General features: G+C 41.2%; 2 pseudogenes; both read right to left on the bottom strand.

The window, feature by feature from the left end:
• Positions 1-1,847: 1,847 nt before the first annotated feature.
• LOC138384754 (olfactory receptor 10D1B-like) lies at positions 1,848-5,930 on the bottom strand (annotated as a pseudogene).
• A 7,503-nt stretch (positions 5,931-13,433) lies between these two features.
• LOC138384753 (olfactory receptor 10D3-like) lies at positions 13,434-14,174 on the bottom strand (annotated as a pseudogene).
• Positions 14,175-18,109: the final 3,935 nt, after the last annotated feature.

Raw genomic sequence — 18,109 nt, 5'->3', positions numbered from 1 at the left:
TATTTTGAGAACTCATGGTTTTTATAGTAACAATATTCCAATAGAGACATAAGTGCCCAGGGACGTTACTTAATCAAATAGAAATGATGTGTTACAAAAATATGCAATGTGGAGGACCACTGTGGGTAGCTGTTGAATATAGGAACAGGTGATTTCTATTGCTTCAAGCCCTACTTTGGATAGCCCTGATGAGTTATCTAACTCCAGAACTAAATAGAACCCTCCTTCTCATCAGTTATCAGAGGATGCCAAATAACCAACATGATTTACAGATAGTTCAAGGGTGGAAGATGAACATTCTATCTGGAAGGTAATTACATTGAACCTGGTTGATGGCTTTCTGATGGTGTCATTATTATAGAATATTACTGAACCAAGAGTTAAAGTAATATTTTAGACAAAATGTAAAACATAGAATGATAAATAATAGGGTGGACTGTTTCTCACTAATTTAGCATTCCAATAATTACCGTATTATTTCCCCAATTACCCTAAGTGAACAAAGACAAAATATAATAGTGAGTGTAATAATGCTATTCTCTCAGCATGAATAATTAATTACCTTTGTAAAAGTAACAATACTGTTGATGAAAAAAGTAAAAAATTGCAAATTGAGTGATTGAAACCATTATTTCTGACTGGTCATTTATTCTTTCAATCAATTTGATATAGAACAAATCAACAGGGTCCAGGGAGAGCAGGGAATAAACAGAACAGAACTTGACCCCATGAACATGCCTTTGAAAACCCCCTTCATGATCCTCCCCATGCCATGTCACTGGCCATCTTCTTCGTTTCACTCTCAGTGTGCATGTTATAGGTTTCCCCTTGGGATGCTCCCATCATGGCTTTGCTCTCTGCAGGCACTGTAGGTAAAGGAAAACAAATAAGTGAAATTCAGAATAAGTCTCGGTTCTGTTACACATTCAAAAAGGATCATCAAGAAATAACTGGAAAATACAGAGATATTTGCCAGAAATTTTGGAGGGGGACAGAGAAGCCTTTAAAGAAATCAGAATCCAGCTGGAGTTGGATCTTAGATATCAAACTCTTTTAGTAAACAGAGAAGCCAAGAACACACAACAATGACAGCTTGGACCTAATACTATCCCCTGGTTGTGCAGAGCAAGACAAAGCCAAGTCCAAACTTTCTAACACAGAATCATAGCACAGTCACCACTCCATGGATTCCCCCACCTACCTTCTGTCCTGACTCACATGCTGCCTGTTCACAGCCAGGATCTGTTTCCAGATCTAAGCCCAATGGGCAGGGTTTAGAAGTGATACAGCACACGTACCTCTGGTTTGCCTGTAAGAGACCTGCCTCAGGTGCTGGCTAGAAGTCTTTCTCTTTACACCACTTTACGATATAGAAGTAACAGGATACCATTTGAAGCCATGGGCATGCACTTCTCCCACTTTTTCAACAACTCTGAGAACAATAAGATGAGGGTTAATCCAATGCAGGCATTTGAAGACACAATAATTCAGCCAAGAGGAGGAAGTGCCAGTGGGGGGGGGGGAGAAGGAGAGGATGGAGGAAGATGAAGAAAATAAAGAAGGAGAAGCAGAAGGTCCATGGGAAGAGTCCATCCCTCCATCTTGAGCACTACCTTGCCCTCAAGAGAGCGCAGGTCCAGAGTCAGAAAACCAGTCCGAGAGTCTTCATTCTGCCATTCAGTCCTTAAGCGTCCTTGGATGAGTTACATTAACTCCTTGAGTCTTAGTCCCCACATTGTAAAATGGAGATAATAATACCTGTGTTCTTAAGCTCAAAAATATTTGTGAGAATAAAAATATTTCCCAACCTACAAAGTGTGGTGGAAGTGTAAGCTACTTATCTGTCTCTACAACTGCTCAGGAAGGAAGAGCAGTTGATGTAATACTTTCCTCAGCAATGATTTAAGCCCTTTATTCCTGAGGCTGTAGATCAACAGGTCAGCATGGGGGTTACCAGGTTATTCAGGATCTGAACAGCTGCATCCAGACAGGGGCTTGGGGTTGGCCTCTGGTATATGAGGACCCCTAGCAGGTGGAAAAGCAGGATGGCAGTGAGGTTGGCACTGCAGGTGGAGAAAGCAGTATCGGCCCTTGGCAGAGCAGACCTGCAAGATGGGACAGATGATGTGACTGTAGGAGGAAAGAATAAGAAGAAAAGAGCTGAGGGGCCTGAGGCCCATGTTGACGAACCCCACCATCTTCAGGGCTGACATGTCTGCAGAAGGCAGCTTCAGCATCATTGGAATATCAAGAAGTAATAGTCCACCTCATTGGGGCCACTCTAGGGCAATTGGAAGGCCAGAGTGGTGAGAAAGGTGGCCTGAAGGTAGCCCAAAAATGAGGTCCCCAAGAGGAGGATGGTGCTCGCTCTGTGGCTCATGAAGATGGTATAGTGTACATGGTGACATATGGCAACAAAGAAGTTGTAGGCCATCACTGAGTACAGGAAACTCTCAGTATAGCCCAGGACATGGTGAAAGAAGAGCTGGGACCTGCAACCTGCATAGCAGATGGTGTGGCTGTTCCCTGAGAGGTAGAGCAGCATCTTGGGGGATCTCACAGAAAGGAAAACTATGTGAAAATAGACAGCTCGCACAGGAAGAGGTATGTGGGAGTGTGATGCTGGGTGGAGACAAAGCCAGTAGGATGGGCAGGTCCCCACAAGGGTGAAAATGTAGAAGGACAAAACAAAACAAAACCAAAAAGCATCATCTCCAGACCCTCTATGTGCAGGATGCCCAGCAGGATAAACTGAGTCACCACCCAGAGCTTCCTCAGAGCTGTAAGAAAGTCCAACCTGGAAACTCTTGGGACTCAAGACACCAAAGTCTAAACACCAGAATAAAGTTATCAAGCTTTTTGCTGATGAGTGCACTGGCTGGGTTTTCAACAAGCAACAACCTACTTTCTTTTGAAGAGGAAAAGTGAGATCGTTATAAAAATATCAGGTAATAAGAAGTTCCCGTTTCAGAATCACGGTCTGTTCAACTGATGAAAGGAATGTTTTATAAAGACAGATGTCTTCTATAGCAAGATTCAAAGTTTAGAGACATTCAGAGCCATCTCAGGTTAAAAAAGTTTTCATCATGGTTGTATTCTGTTTGAGCATATTTATATTTTAAACATCCATGTCTTTATGTAACAAACTACCACATTTTATCACATTTTTTAAGTAGGCAAGAAAAATGCTACTAATCCTTGGAAGACTAGGATATCTTGAGCAACCATTTTCTTTTCCTTCACATTTCTTTTTCCTGAAGCCTTTTAAAAGGACTCCATCTCTAGTGAAAAAAAACAAATCAACAAACACAGCCAATGAAAAAACCTGACATCATGCTACCCAGCATTCTTTAATCACTATTCTCTCCACTCTGGGTGCATGAATTGGCTGGTTCCTGGAATGATTCTGTGAGGACACATGACTGTAAAATGCCACAGAAATGGCCACTGGCTTATATTTAGAGAAAAGTCTCACATGATTTTTCTTCGTCACCAGACATGCTTTTCTTCTTAATGCATTGATTAGTAGCAGCTTTCTTGGCTACTTATGAAAATGTGGATGGTTTCTCTGTACAACTTCCTCTCTCTCCCCATCCCTTATTCCTCATTTGTGACATCCTGGCCCTCTCAGGACACCAATCTCAAGACTTCCTCTACAGAGACATGCTTCCTCTACAGAGAATGTTTTCTCTGGTCCTCTGCAAGTACCTCTAAAACCACATGACAGGACCAATCCCATGCTGTAACAAGGAAAAACCTCTAAGTACTTAAGTAACAAATATTTTTTGGCATAAAATTTTTATAAACTTATTTCAGTAAAGAGAATTATTATTTCTTCCTGCCACAAGTATTAACAATGGTTATCCTCATGCTACCTCTCCCAGGTATCTTATACAAAGGGGTCATAATAATTATTATCTTTATGTTATTTTATTTTTTTTTTTTTTTGAGACAGAGTCTCACTCTGTTGCCCAGGCTAGAGTGAGTGCCGTGGCGTCAGCCTAGCTCACAGCAACCTCAAACTCCTGAGCTCAAGCGATCCTCCTGTCTCAGCCTCCCGAGTAGCTGGGACTACAGGCATGCGCCACCATGCCCGGCTAATTTTTTCTATATATATTTTTAGCTGTCCATATAATTTCTTTCTATTTTTAGTAGAGGTGGGGTCTCGCTCTTGCTCAGGCTGGTCTCGAACTCCTGAGCTCAAAGGATCCGCCCACCTCGGCCTCCCAGAGTGCTAGGATTACAGGCGTGAGCCACCGCGCCCGGCCATCTTTATGTTATTATTGTCCCATTTCCTGTTCTTGTGGACATCAGTTTCTTATCATGGTTAAATATCTGTGGTTCAATGTTTGTCCCCAACATCACAGACGACTGTAGGCCCTGAGTTTGGGCTGGCCACAGAATCCACAGTCGAAGAGCTGGCTGAGGCTCCTCCACAAGGCAGAGAATCAGAGGAGCTGTGGCCACCATGCTCTACTGCCTCCTACTGACCTCTGCTGACTTCACGCACAGCTTGAGTTTGCTTTCCACCGGGCTGAATTTGGAGCTACAGAGTCTGTCTGAGTCCTGGCAGGGAGAACCACACCGCTGGGCTGACAGCACAGCTCCCAGTCCCTCCACTGCCCTTAAAGGAACATCATTCTGTTCCTCTTGCAGTGAGTTTTCTTCTAGAACACCAGAAACATTTGGAGGTGGCTCCAAGTGTCCTTCCACAGGACCTGTCTTCTTTTCCTCTGGTCTGGCTGCCTTTGCTTTCTTTTTGAGGGATCAGTTTTTCATGCTGGCCACACCATTTCTCAGCCATGTGGTGGGATGAAGAGTTACAGAATGTGTTCGCGAATGCCACTCTTTGGTGTCCTTTTTGTATAAGCCGGGCAGCTGCTGGCCTGCCCTGATGAGGGTCCAGGCATTCCAGAAACAAGGCCAGAACTGCTGCAGTAAGAAGAGAGCCTTTTGTGTTTTCTTTGGCCTGAAAAGTGTGAGCTATTGGAGAGGAGTTTCACTGGGTATAAACACAGAGTGTTCAGAAATCTGAGAAATAGCACTGTCCTAGAGCCCACTGGTGTGCCCAATGGGGAGGTACCTAGAGAGGATAAGCTGGGATGGCTACTCCGTGGGCAAAGGATTAATCTTGGGTGTAAAATCTTCTCAGTGTTTTGGTTGGTGGCACTACTCTTGTCCACCTCAATCCCCATGACCGAACTCTGATTAAAAAGCTTTTGTCCGTCTATTTGCAGAGACTTATGTAGTTTGAGATAATCCTCTTCATGAAAGAGAACAGATTCCTGGAGACTTTTATGCTGCTACTTTAAACAAGTACTCCAGAGAAAGGACAGTTTGCCTCTGCAGTCATTTATGTTGCGCTCTGAGCTGTGCTGCTGTTTCCTTGACCTCTTGAGGGCATGTGTTGCCCATGGTGGGGAGTTTCCAGTTGTATCCAAATCAAGCAGCTGTTCCTGCAGTGATTCTGTGAGGACCCAGAAATGGCCAATGGCTTGGACTTGTGGAAAATTTTCACACAATTTCCTCGCTTACCAGACAAGCTTGTCTTCTTAATGTTTTGATGAGTGGAATTTTTCTTGCTGGTATCAGTGCTTGTGAATAAACTCTGTTTTAAAACCCTCTCTTACCCCCCTGCATGGAGGGGTTAATTGTGCTTCAGATAGTCCTCATCTTTTTGACACAGAAGAGCATCACAGCTGGACTACACAGCTTTTTCTGATAAAACTCCCTGAGATAGGGAAGCTATGGATCCAGACAGTAGATGCTGGGCTTTCAGCAGCACCAGTTTTGCCTCACATTTTTGCTGCCTCTGCTGCAGCTACAGACAGGTGGCGGGGTGTGCCAGACAGGGCCTCGGCGGGATCCCGCAGCAGGACACTTGTGCGCACTGCAACATTGACTGCCTTGGCTTCACAAGGCTGGACCATTTGAGCATCTTCTTATTCAGGATGGTCCACAAGGAAGTCATTGAGGGATGAAGGGTATTCCACCTTCCACCTCAGGTTGGTCAAGGTCACCACTGAACATTGAAACAGTCTGTACTTCTACTCCATTGGCCAAGTTTCTTTGCCACATCACTTCATGGGGGCATAAATGTCCTCATTCAGTTCATTATCCAAGCTTTTTATATGAGGAGGAGTGCCTCAGTTGGAAGTGAGAAATATCTGTGAAAAAAAATCAAACCATGATTAACACTTTTACTTAGTACAAATACAGCCCACATTACCTTAGAAACAAACTATGGTGCTTAGTTTATTTCTCTTTTCATATGGAGTATTCAAATTCCTACTCTCAAGAAAGAAAGTATCTTTTACAAGCTTCCCAAATGTTAGAACAGAATAAAAGAGGAAACTCCTGTTGGGGTATACTAGATTTATCTCAGGTCCTGATGAATGGGCTTTCTTTAAGTAAGATTTTCTCTAAACAAGGAACACATCATAAGACCAAAATATGGTGAAAAATATGAAAGAAATAATGCCAGCTATACCTGGATTCTGAATAAGACTCTGCCTTCTGACATGGATTGCTGGTTGTTATACATAATTAACTCTAGTCTTGGGAAACCTATTTACTAACCCTATGAATTTCTCTTTTACAAAGTTTTTTAATGTCCATGATCTTATTTAATAGTTACAATAACCACAAAGACATTATTTTTATCCACATTTCATAAATGAAGATACTGATGTTCAGTGGCGTAGAATAACTGGCCAAAGATAACACAACTAGTATCTGGTGGTGCAGGAATCCATATTCTGGAAGGCTGTGTGTCTTTCAGTTCAGTGTTTCCCTAACCCCAAGTGATGCAAGTTGTTTTCAAAGCAGCTCATGGCACATTAGAATTCTGAGAAGTTTCTCAGGGACCAGTAAAAGGAAGGAGAGGAAGAAAAAAAAAAAAACAGGCCTGTCTCTACTACGTCTGAACTTTTTATTCTAGTTTCAACCATAGCACATTCTACCATATATATTCGGGATTCTCATAAAGTTTCATTGAAAAAAAGGTTCAAACCATCATATTATAGCACACTGCCACCAATAACTTCTTGAAAGCTGTGACCTCATCATGCACATTTCTTGAGCCTACCAAAATATTATCATGTCCTGACCTATTGGCAGGTCTTCTAAGAAAGGTTCAGAAGCCTGGGGACCTACTGACCCGGGTCAGAGGCTCCTTCACGTCAGCTGCCAGGGGCTCCAGGAAAACCTCTGTCCCAGCATCTTCAGACACATGTCTACTTTTCACAAAAAAAAAATCCAACTATTGACAATACCTGAGGCATTTCCTCTAGTGCCACATGTCCCTGAAACCTCTCCATAAAGGCAAGTGATTTCTTCTCCAAATACCTCGTGGCAATTTTCTGTCATAAATTGCAAGAGCAGGGTGACCTGTACAAAAATAGATGAAGATGAACTGTTAGTTCTCATATAACATGTTTATAAATCACATTTCATATGTGCATGTGTATAATATCTCCAAACATGTCATTAACCTCTTGTACTATAGGACTGCGATTTTAAAGTAAGTACTATATTATTGCAACTTCCACATTTTTAGATGAAGACACCGTGGGTCTGTGTCACTGAATTTGCCCAAGATTATGCATAGGAGAAGTGGGGATGGTGCTGAGAATTGAACCTTGGCTTGCCTAACTCCAGCATCTTTTTTGTTTGTTCGTTTTACCTCATTGAAATTTTAGAATCTTATCAGCTGCTGTCTTCTCACTCTGTGGCTGAAGCCAGTCATAGTGTTCATCCCCCTTAAAGTGAAAAGAGAAGTAAATCAATTGTTACTGCTTCTCTGCCTGACAGATCACTTTCCTATAGTCTACCAGGATAGAATAAAACACCGCATAATTAGTAAATTCAAATTTATAAGGAGGTGTACTTAAGTTATTTAAAAAATTATCTTTCAGGATTAATACCTCAAGTTTCATTTTCAAAATGGTGTTTCAGACCCCCAGGGCATACAAAGACAAAGTTCATTATCTTTTTCTGTAAATTCATTTTCTAGTTCTGGGCTGCAGGAAGTTTGAGGCCAAAGAACACGTGGAGCGATACATACTGCTAAATTAAATGCATCCATCTGAGTGGATGGGGAATGTTCCTCAATGCTGTGTGATAATACAAATAGGTATTCTAGAAGAACAACATTGGCACTTGGAAGCTGCTCTAATAGCCTAAAGACAAAAAATGCCTCTCTAAGCAAGACATTTTATCTAAACACTTGTAAAGACAGGCAAACCCAACTTTGCATGAGGAGGAGGGCAAAGTCAAGAACCAGCTCAGACAGAGAAGCTTCAGGTAATGTGTACGCAGCAAAGTGAGGGCTGCCTGTAGAGAAGGAGAAAAGAAGCCCTGGGGATTTACTTTTTTGTATATTTTCACACTGTCTTCACAACACAATGAAAATGTATTTAGAGGCCAGAAAAAGTCTCATTAAAAAAATAAAAACCTGCCTGAAATATTTCCCTGAAACTAGTACAATAAACTAAGGCAAATCCTATAACATTTCAGAATAATCTCAACCAAAACCTTTCTAATAAAATTAAGCAGCAATTATATTTATAGTGCTTTTTCATTTCCATGTAGCAACTCAGGAATGTTGTCTCTTGGTGAGAACCTAAACCTCAGCTATAAAGATTTCCAGGTCCACTGTGAGAGTTTCTGCTCTGCTCCAGCATCTTCTAAGGTTGATTTTGTCCCAAATCTTGCCTCATTGGTCTCACACATATAAGTCAACCTTATAGTATTGTATTTTCTACTGTTCTCATTTGGTAATTGCTAAGGGATTTTTAAATGGTCATTCACCAAAAATTATTATTGCTACTATCCGGAAAACATATATAAGCTGATATTCATGATTGCTGCTTTTTTCTATAAGAATCTGCAACCTGGAGAAAACAAGGTAGTCTGACTCCTGTTGCACAAGTAGCAGAAAAGCCTTTCTTCAGTATAATAGACAGACAGTGAATATAGCTTTTGTCAGGATAACTTATGAAGGACTTTGAAATAGACAAAAAGATAACTGGGCGTATTCAATGGAAAATAAGGCATCTAGCAAATGCTTCTGGGATTCTATAGGGTCCCTAAGTCTTTTCCCAACAAGGGCTATTTTACAACTGTGTAAGTTGTAGATAACGGATAGCAGTATACACGATACTTGGGTGAAGGCTTGAAAATTTTGTCTTGTGGAGACACACACATTTATATGCACTCTTGTCTAGTACAAAAGATCAGTTTTGCATCTTTTTGTAACTTTGTTTCAGTATTTCTGGTTCAACTTCATAGAACACATGAATCGTGGTAATTTGAAATATACAAAGATGGTTGTAACATCTTGCTGGTTTGTTTATTAGTTAATAATTTAAATAAAATCTTTCACATGTGTTCATTTTATATTTGCATGATAGTCATAATATTATCTTTTAAAAAATCAGCCTTTAACAGCTTATGTGATATATATAAATATGATATACATAAATAGATTTATATATAAATATGCAAATATAGATATAAAATATTTTGGACACTGAACAAATAAAGAATTTGATGGTATCTGAATGGCTCCCACCAAATTTCAATGCAAGTGGAGGTAGTATTATGTCATGCTTTAGTTTCTGGCATCGTCAACAGCCGTATTATGTTCCACATATAAAGGATGTCTATCAATAGCAGTATGTAGATAATTCATATTTGAAAGTTGCTCGAGAAACAAAAAGCTGTATAAACAAGCATATGCAAATGAATGATACTGGGATGCTTGAGTTTTCACAGAATTCAAAGTATGGCTTTTTGTTGATGGACATTTCTTTCGTATTTTCTTATCATGCAGGAAATATTCAGGAATGCAGGTAGTGAGTGAGTTCTTCCAGCAATTTCCCTCTGCATGCATACAAACAGTGCATGCCCTTTGATCAGACTGAGACTTTGCAACCCCCTTTTGACTTGACACTTCTCAAGGAGTTAACTGATTCTCTGCTGTACTACCGCAGTACTCTCTAAATATTTCTTTTATAGCATGAGTTATACAGCATTATTATTGTAACTCTTGGTTTATCTATCTTTACCAAACTGAATTCCTTGAGAACAGACAATAGGTTATTTTCTCTGTATGACTTCAGTTCCTGAGTGAATTATATAAGGAGTTGTCTGGTTACTTAAATATTTACCAAAAATTACGATCATAAGTTCTAGAGAAATATCGATGACAGCTTATATCAATCCAGATGTATGGAATATATACAATGTTCAAGTATTCCATGTTAATAGGATTAGGAAGAAAACAATAACAATGATCGCCTAGCATAAATCTCTTTTTAAAATCATCCTGATGAATATGATTTTGTTTTTAATACACAAACTTATAGTTTTTAATGTTTCTAAAAAGGATTTTTGAGATATGAAACAATTAGAATAGTTACCTTGAATTTTATTGATCTTATCCTCATCATTTCCTTCATCCATCAGACAGACCAGTAATCATAGAGATCTTATGAAGAAAATGCCTCCTGGAATATTTTCCAGAAAATCTTTCATAAATACAAAAAAAAATATTTCAAATACTTATTTTCATGCCACTTATATATTAGAGAAGCCAGAAAGAAAATATCTTGTTGAAAAGTTCAGTTAAGTCCTCCCTTCCATGAACTACACAGGGCACTGTGCCAATACTTTACCGACAAAGAAACAAATGCTTTGATTTTTTTCTAACAAAAGCCATTGGGATAACCAAAGTATGGATTATGGTGGGAAAGATAAAGGACAACCTATCTGGGTGGAACCTCCTGTTTGCACACATTTTAGTACTAGTGTGCAAACTAGTACAACATGACAGAGTGTGGCAGGAAACCATTCTAAATCCTCTTTTCCCCTTCCCTTAAACATCTAGTTCAAGGAAATATGTCAGGATTTCTGTGAGGCTCATAATCTGGTCATCATGCATTCCACCATTCCATATGTGCTTATTCATAGGTGTCAAGCACTGCTTGAGGTGCTAGGGAGAGAGAAGTGAATAAACTTAGAAATTTTTATTCCAGTGCTCTTGGTGCACAATTGCATCAAGAGCTACTTAGGGTTTTCCCTGCATTCCATATAGGAGGGTTCTCATCTATTTGGTGAGAAAAAGCATTCCAGGTGACAGCTGGAATCTAGGAGATTGGGGCAACACCCCCATGCCTGATGTACACCAAGTAATGTGTCCACAGTACATTATCCTTTCTTGGAGGCCCTATTCTGCTGAGAATACAGGTGAAGCTGGGTGTGCTGAAACCAAACCATGACACAAACAGGAGATGACCAAGAGAGTTTCTTTTTTGGTTTTTATTTACAGAGAGCTTAAAAGTAAAATAATTTGGTCTTGGTCCTAGACAGTTGATTCTAGGCCAACTCTCTCTTGCTTTTGGCATGGCATTAACAGCACCAAGCTTGTAGTCTGATCTCCAACTCAGCAAACTTTATTCAGAGTAAACTGAATTTCATGTTTAAGCACTCTGCTTATGGTTTTCTACCTTCTTGCAATTTCCTGCTTGTAACATAGAGACAGATTAAAGTCTGCAACTGTATAATTTTAACTTTTCCTGGGAATCCAAATCAATAACTTTATGTTCCTTACAGAAAGTAGCACCATTGTTTTTTGTAGTTGAGTAGTGTTCCATGGTATACATATACCAAATTTATTAATCCATTCATGTATTGATGAGTACTTGGGTTGATTTCACATCCTTGCGATTGTGAACTTTGCTGCAATAAACATTCTAGTGCAAGTGATTTTTTATAAAATGACTTTTTTCCTTTGCGTAAATGCCCAATAGTGGGGTTACTGGATCAAATGGTAGTTCTACTTTTAGTTCTTTGGGGCATTTCCGTACTGCTTTCCATAGAGGTTACACTAATTTGCAGGCCCACCAACAGTGTACAAGTGCTCCTTTCTCTCCGCATCTATGCCAACATCTGTTGTTTTGGGAGTTTTCGATAAAAGCCATTCTCACTAGGTGATATACCACATTGTGGTTTTGATTTGCATTTCCTTGATGATTAGAAATGTTGAGCATTTTTTCATATGTTTGTTGACCATTAGTCTTTCTTTTTCAAAAAATTTTCTGCTCATGACTTTTACCCAAATTTTAGTGGGGTTGTTTGAATTTTTTTTTTTTCTTGTTTTGCTTGAGTTCTTTATCAATTCTGCTTATTAGGCCTTGATTGGATATGTACCATGCAAATATTTTCTCCCATTCTGTAGGTTTTCTGTTTGCTCTCGTGATAATTTCCTTGGCTGTGCAGAAGTTTTTTAATTTGATCAGAGCCCATATACTTATTTTTGTTGTTGTTATAATTGCCTTTGGGGTCTTCTTCATAAATTCTTTGCCTAGGCTGATATCTATAAGAGTTTTTCTAACATTTTCCTGCAGAATTCTTATTGTTCTTATTGTTTCATGCCTTAGGTTTAAGCCTGGTATCCATCACAAATTAATTTTTGTGAGTGGTGAGAGGTGTGGATCCTTAATAAGTCTTCTGCATGTGGCTCTCCAATATTCCCAGAACCATTTATTGAATACGGATTCTTTTCCCCAGTGTATGTTTTTGTCTGCTTGGTCAAAGATCTGATGGCTATATGAGGATGGTTTTATATCTGTGTTCTCTCTTCTGATCCATGGGTCTTGTGTCTCTGTTCTTGTGCCAGTAACTTCTGAGGTGAAAGAAGTTGTACTTAGGAGCAAGAGTAGTGGTCATTTACCTTCATACCTAAGAAAATTGGGCACAAGCCATCTCAGTTACAAAAATCCGAGGAATGAGTACATTTCTGGGCATTAGCATGGATCCCAGGCAGATGGGCCTGCAGCAAGGAGCAGTTCTCATTGTGTGCACTTGGGGTTCTATGGAGTTCTCCTTAGGGCACACTCATGTGTCCCTCAACATCCACCACTTCTCCACCTATGCCTGATTCATAATTCAACTCATGTCCTGGTGGGATGCAGCCCACATCAGAGTCCTCTCTTAAGCCATTATCAACATAGCAGTGAAAAGAGTGTTTTAAATTCAGCTAGCCTTTATGACAGGGGTCAGCAAATTATGGCCTGCGGGGCAAATTCTGCCCACCACCTGTTTTTGTAAATAAAGTTTTATTAGAACAAGGATCCACCCATTTGTTTATAGATTTTTCTGTGGCTCTTTTCATGCTACAACAGTAGAGTTGAGAATTTGTGACAGATGATATGACCCGCAACACATTAAATAGTTATTATCTGGACCTTCAGAGGTCTGATCTCTTTTCCAGCAGATGAGGAAGATGCCACAGGTTTGTATCCATTAGAATTGTTTCCAAGCTGTTTTTATGCCCAAAAGATGCTTACAACTTGCATGGATAGATGTTTTAAAAAATTAGTTTATGCACAAATAAAAAGAAAAAAATATTAGCTTCATCCACAAGTGGACTAGTGACCTCCTTCTGAAACAATCTGGGCCCCAGCCAGTTTCTTCAGGGCTCCCTTCACATCTTTGTTCCTCACCGTGTGGATTGTGGGGTTCAGCATGGGGGTGGCTGCATTGCCAAAGATCTGCACTGGGGTTACTGGCACTTCACTCAAAGATGACTGGGTATAGATGAGGGCAAAGGGCCCAAAGAACAGTGTGACCACTGAGAGGAGGAAAACACAGGTAGACACCACCTTGTGTTTCCCTGCAACAGAGTGCATCTTCAGGATTGTAATGACAATGTGGACATATGAGGCAAGGAAGAGGAGGAAGCAGGTCATGGGCATGAGGCCAATGCTGATGAAGCTCACCGTTTCAATGATAAGGGTGTTACCACATGCCAATTTGACTAAAGTGAAAATGTCACAAATAAATACTAAATTTCATTAGCGTTTACAATATGGCAGTTGGAAGGTCAATGTGGTGAGAATTGTAGCATGAAAGGAGCTAGTGAACCAGGTACCGGCAGCCAACAGGGCACACACCCAGCAGTTCACGATGATGGTGTAGCACAGTGGGTAGCAGATGGCAGCAAACCCATCACAGGCCATTACTGGGTAGAGCAGGCACTCAGTGCTGGCCAGGAAGTGGTAGAAAAAGACCTGGCATATGCAACCACCCAGGGAAATGACTCAGCTTCTCACCAGCAAGTTGGCCAGCACCTTTAGAGTGCTCACAGAAGAGAAACCAGTGTTTAGCATGGAGAGATTACAAAGAAAGAAAGACATAGGGTGTGTAGATGGGAGTCAGACATCACAGCTAAGAGGATGAGAGGATTTCCCAGCAGAGTGCAGAGGTAGAAGATCAAGAACACAGCAAAGAGCACAGTTTCCTGCCCCTCTGTGGGGGGGATGCCCCGCAGAATGAACTCTGTGACCAACCTGTGATTCTTTGTCTCCATAGAAGTTAGATGCTATCCAGAAAAGCAGGGAAATGACAGTACGTTGATGATCCAAGGGATCAAATTTCACTGCTTTCTACCAGTACATTCACAAAGAAAAAAGCAATCACAGATCCTGCTGATGAAAGGATAATGTTGATTGTGTAGGAACAGCAAATACCCTCAGAAGGAAGTGGGATCTCCTGGGGTGAGGACCAAATCTTGTCAACTTGACTGGTATTAGCAGATTTTATTTTACTGTCATCAGAGGGAGAAGAGGAAATGAAAAAGAGAGTGGAAGAGTTGAGGACTAAGAAAGATGAGGAAAAGCCAAAAAGAAAGGAAAAAGAAAATAGAGAAAGCATGAAGCAAAAGGTGAGGGCAGGCACATTTATAGCTACATAGCAGTTTTACAACAATTTCCTAGTTAATCCTCAATGCAATTCTATAAAATAGATGTTAATATTTTCATTTTATAGTAGATGAATAAATCATGTTTCATGGAAGTTAAATACCTGTTCAAATTCCCATATAGAGCTCATGGCATATCCCAGATTAGAATCCAAGGATTTTAAATCTATTATAACATAATTGGGAAAGCAGAGAAAAAAGAGCTATAAAAGTGAAAATATGGAAAAGAAATAATGCTGATCTTTCACAGAGCACACAGCAATACACACTGAGGAAAAGAAGCCCTATTCATTCAATGGTGCTGGGAAAATTGGATAGCCACATGCAGAAGAATGAAACAGGATCCATATCTCTCACGAATCACAAAAATTAATTCAAGATGGATAAAGACTTATATTTAAGGCATGAAACCATAATAATTCTAGAGGGAAATGTAGGAAACACTCTTCTGGATACAAGCCTAGGCAAAGAATTTGTAAGTAAGACCCCGATGTCAATTGCAGCAACAACACAAATAAATAAATGGGACTTGGTTAAACTAAAAAGGTTCTACACAGCTAAGGAAATAATCAACAGAGCAAATAGACAACCTAGAGAATGGGAGAAAATATTCACAAATTATACAACTGATAAAGGGCTAACAACCAGAACCTACAAAGAACTGCCCAACACAGTAGAGCACCCCAGCATCGGGGTTGTGGACCCCCAAAATTGCAGCTGCTCACACGCAGAGCACTAGAATTGGGGGGGGGCGACTGTTCAGGAGTTGGCAGGTGCGGGATTGGGGAGCTGAGTCATCAGGATGCCCCTTGTCTCTTTTGTGTCACCCTCCTGCAATCTCACGACTGTCTGGCAGGAGGTCTTGTTCTTTCTGACCCACCCTGAGCCAGCCTTTGCCTGCAGCATTTTCCAGTATAGAGTCCCCTTTTTAGTGTTCACCTACGTTGTTCTGGTCCTGCTGACCGCCAGAGGCAAGGTGCCTGTCTCCTAACTACCTCCAGCGGTAGCTCACACTAGTCCCTCCCCCGCCCAGTACAGTCCTAGCACAGAGCTCCAGGGAGTTCAAGATGCTTCCCGCTATTGTCCTCTCCACAGAGCCCAATGTCTCCTGCCACGATTTTGCACCTACTTCAGGCAGGTCCCTGTCTGAGTGGGTGTGGAAGTCATTGGGGAAGCAGGACATTCTCCTTGGGTCAGATCCCACTGCACTCGCTCACCAGGCAGGTGCAGCCATCGCAGACTCTATTCTCCATTGTTTAACTTGCACTTTCCAGACTTCGTGATCCTATCTCCCGTTCACTCTTTTTTCCCTGTGTTGTGTGTCCCATGCTATTTCTCTGACATTTCACAAGGCTCTACTTGTGGGGGAGCGATCCATTCGTGCGTAGCAGACCAAGTTCTACACCTCTTTCTCTGGGAGCAGGAAGCCAGGAGGTCACCTTTACTTGGCCATTTTCCAAATTTTCTCTTTTGCTGTTGTTTTGTCTGTTCATGGTTTATAAGTACCTTATAATCATATCAACCAAATGAGAGATGGACAAAGTGAGAACCCCCTTTAACTTCCGTAACTTTTCTTGGATGTCGGGCATGTTCTGGCCAACATAGGTCATGTTAATTAGCTTCGCATTATCAGGACTTTCTGGATTTATATCAGTATATTTCTGACATGCCTTCACAATCCTTTCGAGGAAGGCTGATGGATTTTCATCTGTTGATGTCTTATTTCTCGAACCTTGTTCCGGATTTTTGTTTTGGGAACACTTTCCTAAGCCCAACCAGGATGCAGTCTCAAAAATGTGGGCTGTTACCTTCTTCTCTGTTGTTTGGGTTCCAGTTGGGGTCATGTTGCTGGGATGGCTAAATTAGCTCTAGTTCTCACGTGGGTATTTGGGTCGTTGGCATGCACTTGGTCAGCTTCAACTTGAGCCTTTTCCAGGACAATGCAGTGCTCCTTGCAGGTTAACAGTAGATTAGCAGTATGTTGCCAGCAGCTAACAGTGTGCTAAGCAGGCTCTAGACAGCTGCCCATACAGGGTGATGCGTGGTGAAAATAGATTCAAACAGATCAATTATAGGCTTTGGATTGCCCCTGTAGGCGGGGTTATTTTCTTTCCAATTATACACATCAGAAGTGGTAAATGGGTTATAAACCAACATTAATCCAGCTGGTTGTCCATTCTCATTTACTGTTCGTATAGGGACCTGTCTCAAAGGAAATTGCGCTGCTGGGAAGGAGGGAGGACGGCAACCAAATTGTGTGCCCTGCTGGGTGTGTGAAGGAGAGACCATGTCCCCATGTTTCCCATGACTATTCTCAAGAGAAGGAAGGAAGTGAAGAATAGATGGCTGGAGGTGCCAGCAGAGTGTAGGGTAAGGAAGAACAAGGGCTAGAGCCATAAAGGGGCCAGGAGTGTTAGGAGAGGGGTCTCCAAAAGAAACCAGAGCTGCAGCCAGAGCCACCGCTGTGGCCAAAGCTGCAGCCGGCGCATCAGCCACAGCTTGAGCCTGAGCCAGCACAGGCACAGCTGGAGCCACTGCTGCAGCCACCCAAAGGTCTACTTCAACATGGCATTTTCTTCTGCTGGCCAGACACGGTTTAGATCTGGCTGCTGCTTCCCCAACCTTCTTGAAGGCTTCTGTCCTCTGTATTAGAATCTTACATTTAATTGGATCTGTCTTGTTTTGATACAGAAGCATAACAGACTGTACATAAGGGATTTCCCCATTTCCCGGCAAAGTGACAAAACAAATCTAATTGGAGAATAGGACTGTAGCTCAATGAGCCATCCAGGGGCCATATTTACCCAGACCTATGAGAGTACTGGGGCCAAGCAGTATCACAGAAATACACCATTTTTTCTTTACAGGCTCATAGCCATATTCATACCAGTTTGTAAAAGATGGTTGGATCAAATTGTTTTCGACAAAGTTGGGACTTGTTCACATGACCAAACTTTAGTTGCCCCAAAGGCAATGTCGTGAAAACTATGGACTAAAATTTTGGGTAAAGCAGCTTTCGTGGCAGTTTGAGTTTTTCTAAAAAGGCCTCTTTAACCTTTTTTTTCCCCCCCTTCAGTTTCAAACGAGGAACTGGCTGTTCCCAGCTGGCCTTGCGTTTGTGATAATATAGTTCAGTGAGCTCCATCTCAACACCTGTAACTTAGACATCACGGCTTCAGCAGGGAAAAGACAGACAATTTAAGAAACTTTGCATTTTAACTCCACAGTGCCAGATTGACCATTTGAGCTCTGAAATCTTCTTGATGTAATTTGCCCATCAGTTCAAACATGTGCACAAGAACAGAACATAATATGTGGAGACCAGGTGGAGTCCCAGAGAACTTG

The sequence above is a fragment of the Eulemur rufifrons genome, chromosome 6 (genome assembly GCF_041146395.1).
Source record: "Eulemur rufifrons isolate Redbay chromosome 6, OSU_ERuf_1, whole genome shotgun sequence".
NCBI classification, from domain to species: domain Eukaryota; kingdom Metazoa; phylum Chordata; class Mammalia; order Primates; family Lemuridae; genus Eulemur; species Eulemur rufifrons.
The sequence above is the reverse complement of the archived record's forward strand: the minus strand, read 5'-3'. Positions and strand labels throughout refer to the sequence as shown.